Source organism: Herpailurus yagouaroundi, unplaced genomic scaffold (assembly GCF_014898765.1).
Source record: "Herpailurus yagouaroundi ecotype Mexico unplaced genomic scaffold, PumYag 185, whole genome shotgun sequence".
In the NCBI taxonomy this organism is placed as follows: Eukaryota; Metazoa; Chordata; class Mammalia; order Carnivora; family Felidae; genus Herpailurus; species Herpailurus yagouaroundi.
In genome coordinates this window covers 11,851,016-11,856,859 of record NW_024412416.1, presented here as the reverse complement: position 1 = coordinate 11,856,859, position 5,844 = coordinate 11,851,016, and the positions used below count along the sequence as shown (strand labels likewise).

The 5,844-nt window shown below is 46.1% G+C and overlaps 1 non-coding gene across 1 annotated transcript; it reads left to right on the top strand.

The window, feature by feature from the left end:
* The first annotated feature begins 5,508 nt into the window (after positions 1-5,508).
* Positions 5,509-5,581, top strand: TRNAK-CUU (transfer RNA lysine (anticodon CUU)). The gene has a single exon. It is a non-coding gene; the product is annotated as a tRNA-Lys (tRNA).
* The last annotated feature ends 263 nt before the right edge of the window (positions 5,582-5,844 follow it).

The window sequence follows — 5,844 nt, the reverse complement described above, 5'->3', positions numbered from 1 at the left end:
ATTGCCTCCCTTGCCGGCCGCACGTCCGCGCGCGCGCCCAGTCCCGAGCGCAGCAGGGCGCGTGTGGGCGGGGCTGCCGGCGGCGCCCGCGCCTGTGCGGCCACGTTGCGCTTGGGTTCAACCGGGGTCACCTGCATCCTTGCACGCAGTTTGAACCGTAAGCGCTGTACAGTTGCATGGAGGGGTTTGGGTACGCGGTGCTCGGTGTACCTGAAGGCTTTGAAGCAGGAGCCCCCACCCCGGTGTTCGGATGTGTGTGTTCCAGACCCTGTTTGTCCCCGCGGTGGGGCCTCCGGCTCCCGTGTCCCAGGAGGTCCCCTGCCCTCCCCACGCCTCTCGCGCTTCCTTTCAATAGCGTGTGTTAAGATCGAGGCCGTGCATGTGGTGCATCTTGGCGTAATCTGCAAGCAGCCTTTGCGATGGGAGGTGTTCCATTTATTAAGAAAAACACTGAAGGTGAGAGAATGACTTGCGCCAGTGGCGCAACCTGTAGTTGTAATCACAAGCATCCGAGTTCCCGCTCCGCCAGGAGGCTCCCAAGGGACCCTGTGACCAGCAGCTCCTGCAGCATCAGGAGTTGGTTAGAGATGCACTTGCCGGGGCCTCCGCCAGACTTCCTAAATTGGAAAGTGGGGGAGGCAGGAGACAGCCTGTGATTAACAAGCATCGAGTGTGAGGCACGCTAAAGACCCCTGAACTCCCAGGCATTTTAAGGGTAGGGGAAGGAAAACTCTGTTGAGGGCTGACTCCAGGCCACACTATGGCTAGGTATTTTCGTAAGTCTCTGATACAATCTTCCCTACCGCCCTTTTACGGGAGAGGAAACTAGCTCAGACTTTCCATGAGTGTAGAATGCTAACATTGGTATAAAATGGCCCAAGATTGATGTGTACCGTTTGCTTGTAACATATGCGTAAAATATCCCTGGAAGGATATCAAAAAGTGATTTTTTTTTTTTTTTTTACCTCCAAGAAAAGGAGGTAGGTTGCTGGGCGGGGATACGGAGTTGGGGACATTTTTCTTTAAATCTTTGTAGCTTTTGCATTTCAATCATATAAATCAGACCTATTCTGAATAAAATCAACAGTTAAGAATTATACTCAGAATAGTATTAAGAGCAGAAACCAGAATTTGAATTCAGGTCTGACTGGCTGCAGGTTATATTCCATGTGCCCTATTGACTACACATGAAAAACTTTTAAACGTAAAATGCTGTATACATTTGAGGTCTTGTTATTAATAATGAAATACTAATTTCTTAGAAACTTAGTTTCTGTTTTAAACCTTCAAACAGTGATCGTGCCTAATTGTTTTCTACATGATACGTTATATGTTGCGTAACGTTGTTCTCGTTTTCATTACTAATCACGGCAGTAAAATGACCATAAAACAGACCATAAATGTGATGTGTAGCCTCGGAGGAATATTGATATAGAATTAATTGATAATTGCAAAGAGATTTGAGCCCCTTTACTGAAGATGAATGAGAAAAGGCAAAGTGCTCTTATATCCAAGACTGATCATTGTGAAAAATTTTATTGGTGTATTTATGTGTTTATTAGGTTCAGTTTACAATTACATATGTATAAATAATGCTGCTTATTTTTACGCAGATCAGTATCTAAAACATAGAAGTTCCTGGGTTGGGAGAGCGTCATTTATTCTGCTTCTCTTTGTTGGAGATTGCAAAGACAGTTCAGGGCTGTGTGACTTTTTAAAATTTTCAATTTAATTTTTTTAATGTTTATTTTTGAGAAAGAGACAGTGCTCAAGCAGAGGAGGGTCAGAGAGGGAGAGGGAGAGACACAGGATCCAAAGCAGGCTCCAGGCTCTGAGCTGTCAGCGCCGAGCCCACCGTGGGGCTCCAGCCTGTAAGCCGTGAGATCATGACCTGAGCTAAAGTCCGACATTTAACCTACCAAGCCACCCAGGCACCCCAGGGCTGTGTGACTTCAGGCGTGTTTACTTAACCTTGCAGTGCTTCAGTGTGCTAGTGTGTTGAAACAGATCTTGAAAGTACTTGCCTCATAGGCTTGTTGTGAGAGTAAATTGAGTCATGGTGTATACTGCACTTGGAACAGTGTGTGGCACAGTCAATGTTAGATAAATTAAAAAAAATTTTTTTTAACGTTTATTTATTTTTGAGACACAGAGAGACAGAGCATGAACGGGGGAGGGTCAGAGAGAGAGGGAGACACAGAATCTGAAACAGGCTCCAGGCTCTGATCTGTCAGCACAGACCCCGACGTGGGGCTCGAACTCACGGACTGCGAGATCATGACCTGAGCCGAAGTCAGACGCTTAGCCGACTGAGCCACCCAGGCGACCCAGATAAATTTTTTTTTAAGTTTATTTTTGAGATTGAGAGAGAGTGAGCCGGGGAGTGGCAAAGAGAGGGGGACGGAAGATCTGAAGTGGGTTCTGGGCCCTAACTCCCTAACCATGAAAGCATGACCTGAGCTGGATGCTCGACCCAACGGACGGAACCATCCAGGTGCCTCAATGTTAGATGAATTCTTAAAAAAAAAAAATATGAAGAAATAAAGTTTGATGACAGGATAAAGAGGTAGTGTTGTTTTGTGTCTAGAACTTTCTTGTTGGGTAGGGATTGTAAAGATTTGTGTTTATTTTAAACACTTGTTCCTAGTGGTAGCATTTGGTTCCTGAAATTAGGAAATTGACTCTCTGTAGTGATTCTCCGAAAGCTTCACTGTCCAGTTCCTGGGCCTGCAAATCCTCACTGAGAGAAGAGTGGTTTTTCCATAGGTCAGTGGCTGGGAGTTGGCTGGTGAGAAGGTGCTTGTCTCTTGGTGACATCATGTTGGCAGCTTGTAATTGGCATGATGGGACTGTTTATGTCTCAGGAATAGGTAAAGCTACAAATCCAAGGCTTTTGCCCCTGGGGAACTGTTTGTTAAACATTTATCAGCACAGTGTGTTATCCTACAGCAGAAGCCCTGCTGGGAGAAGCCCCAAGAAGGATGTTGCTCCTCTTGGGTTGCTTCCTGTGATGATGTGCCTGGAGTCAGGAGTCCCATAGTGGCCTTGGGCTAAGATGTTTCAACAGTCCTAGTCTCTTAAGTTGTAAACTAGGGGTGAGTCACGAGTTTTTCCTGGCGAGTCTGTTCTGTATTGCACAAGCATTTCTGGGGCAAGGGGGAAACTGAGCAGCCCAGGGAGCTGTCTGCCCACCCCGCACTCCCTGGAAGAAACTTGCACTGCAAAGGAAGGGAGCTAAATGAGCAGAGGGGTCATGCTGGGAGAGCTACATGCTGGGAGGTGTCTGTGGCCCACTGTATTTGGGGAGTCAGGAACTCCAAAAACAACCCCCCCTTTTTAAGGTATGGAATATTCTAGAAAGGTCTCTCTCCTTGTGAGGGCTATAGCTAAAGTCAGTGAAAGAGGTTTGGCACAGTAGAGGAAGTCATTTGTTCGTTCATCCAACAAACCTGTAGTCAGTGCTTAGCTCAGTAGTTTTCACAGCTGGAATCACATGGGAAGCTTACAGATAGACTTCAGTTTAATCTACCAGGGTTTGGGTGTGTGGTACGCTGAATGATGGCCCCTCCCAGAAGACATCGTAATTTCCGGAACCTGTGAATGTTATCTCGTCTGGCAAAAAAATAAAAAAATAAAATATAACAGCAAGAAAACAAACAAAAAAAACCCTTGCAGATGTGATTAAGTTAAGGATCTCACGATGGGGAGATTTTGGATTGTCAAGGTGGACCCTACTTGTCATCACACATATCCCCATAAGCAGGAGACAGAAGAGCATATGACTACAGATGCGGAGATTGGAGTGACATGTTTACACTGTAAGGAATGCCAAAGAGTGCTGGTAACACCAGAGGCAAAGAGAAAGGCGCGGAACAGCTTTTCCTTTAGAGCCTTCCGAGAGAGCACAGCCCTACCAACACCTTCTTTTTGGACTGCTAGCCCCCAGAACTTGGAGGGAACAAATTTCTGTTGCTCTAAGTCATCCGGTTTGTGGAATTTGTCACTGCTGCTCTAGGAAACCAGTTCAGGGTAGGACACGACTTGTTTTGAAGTGTCTTAGTGGCATTTTCCATATGACTTAGCAAATATCGGTTGTCCATGTTAGAGGTGGGTACTGATAAGTATCACAGAGGGTGATGTCTTGACTCAGTGGCTACTGTGCACTAACCAGAACCCTGTTCCCAATAGGCCTGGAGCCAAGGAATCTGTATTTTGCAAGCAAGCGAAAGCAAACCCACATGTGATTCTGAATCACGGGTATTTGCAAGTCCATCCTTCTGCTATGTATTATGATAGACATTAGAGATGCAAAGATAAATAGATACATTCCCTGTTCTCAAGGAGCCTACAGTCTAGCAAGGAATTAGATAATCCTAGTAGAGGCTTTTAAGCGTTAGTATTTGTTGAGCTGTTTCTTCATGCTAAGTGCTACACCTATACGCCGTCTCTCCCGATCTGGAGAACGATTCCAGGAGGAAGGTATTAATATCCCCTAAGAAAAGAGAGTTTTAGCAGGTTAAGCAACTAGTTCACTTTTGCCCAGGTGGGAAGCAGGCAGGGTTGCCAGGGAAAATGCCGGCACAGGCATTTCAGGCATGAGCCATCGTGTGAGCCAAGGTCAAAAACATGCCTGTGGCAGAGAGCCAAGTCCTGCTGGGAAGTGCCTGTTGTCTAGGGTGGCTGGAACACGGGGTGATGGCGGAGTGAGGCAGGAGATGAGGCAGAAAAGTGGGCACTTGTGCCCGCAGACTGGAGCAGGGACCTCGGTGCTGTAAGGTCCCCTTCAGCAGCCAGGAAGGAGGCGCCCAGGGACCTGGTGCGTGACCAGAGCAGTGCAGGGCGAGTGGGGCCTCTGTCTTCCTACATTTATGTCCCCAGCATTGCTGTGGCTTTCTACCCCTTAGGGTTGCTATGCCTGCCGGAAGGGAAGGCCTCTCAGCTGTCGGACTCTAAAATCCAAGGAATTGGGCTAAAGCTTCCAATTAGTCATCAGCAGTGTTTAAGTCATCAGCTGGTTTTTTAATTTCTTTAATTTTTTAAAACATTTATTTATGTTTATAAGAGAGAGACTGAGCATGAGCTTGGGGGAGGGGGAGCAGAGAGAGAAGGAGACAGAATCTGAAGCAGGCTCCGAGCTGTCAGCACAGAGCCTGACTGGGGCTCGAACCCACAGACTGTGAGATCATGACCTGAGCCGAAGTCAGACGCTTAACCGACTGAGCCACCCAGGCGCCCCAGTCATCAGCTGTTTTAAGGCGAAAACAAAAAACAAAAAAAAAAAATCCCCACTCCAACCCAAACCTTATATTTTATAGCAAATCCGAGAAGAAAATGGCATTATAGCATAAGCTTTGACCCTAGGGAAGAACAAATAGAAACACATCTCCACTAAACAAACAGAACCAGGTGCTGGCACTTTGCATATCTTCCCCCTCCAACCCCAGCAACTGTTTTTTAAAATAACTTATTGTTATGAAAAAAATATCTACAGAAGTAGAAAGTTGGGGTGCCTAGCTGGCTCAGTCGGTAAAGCATGAGACTCTTAATCTCAGGGTTGTGAGTTCGAGCCCCATACTGGGCATGGAGCCTACTTTAAAAAAAGAAGCAAAAAAAAAAAAAAGAAGCAAAAAATACTGTTATGAACCCCCCATGCTTCCCTCAACCCACACTTCTTAGCCAGTAGTCAACCTGGTTTAATCTGTACTTGTGGTCCCCACCAGGTATTTCTTTGTTGTTAAACACTTTTTATTTAGATAATTTCAGGGCTATTGAAAAACTACAAGAATAGTCTCACAAACATCTGTATCAGCGATTAACCGATTTTTCCCACCTTCATTGAGGTGT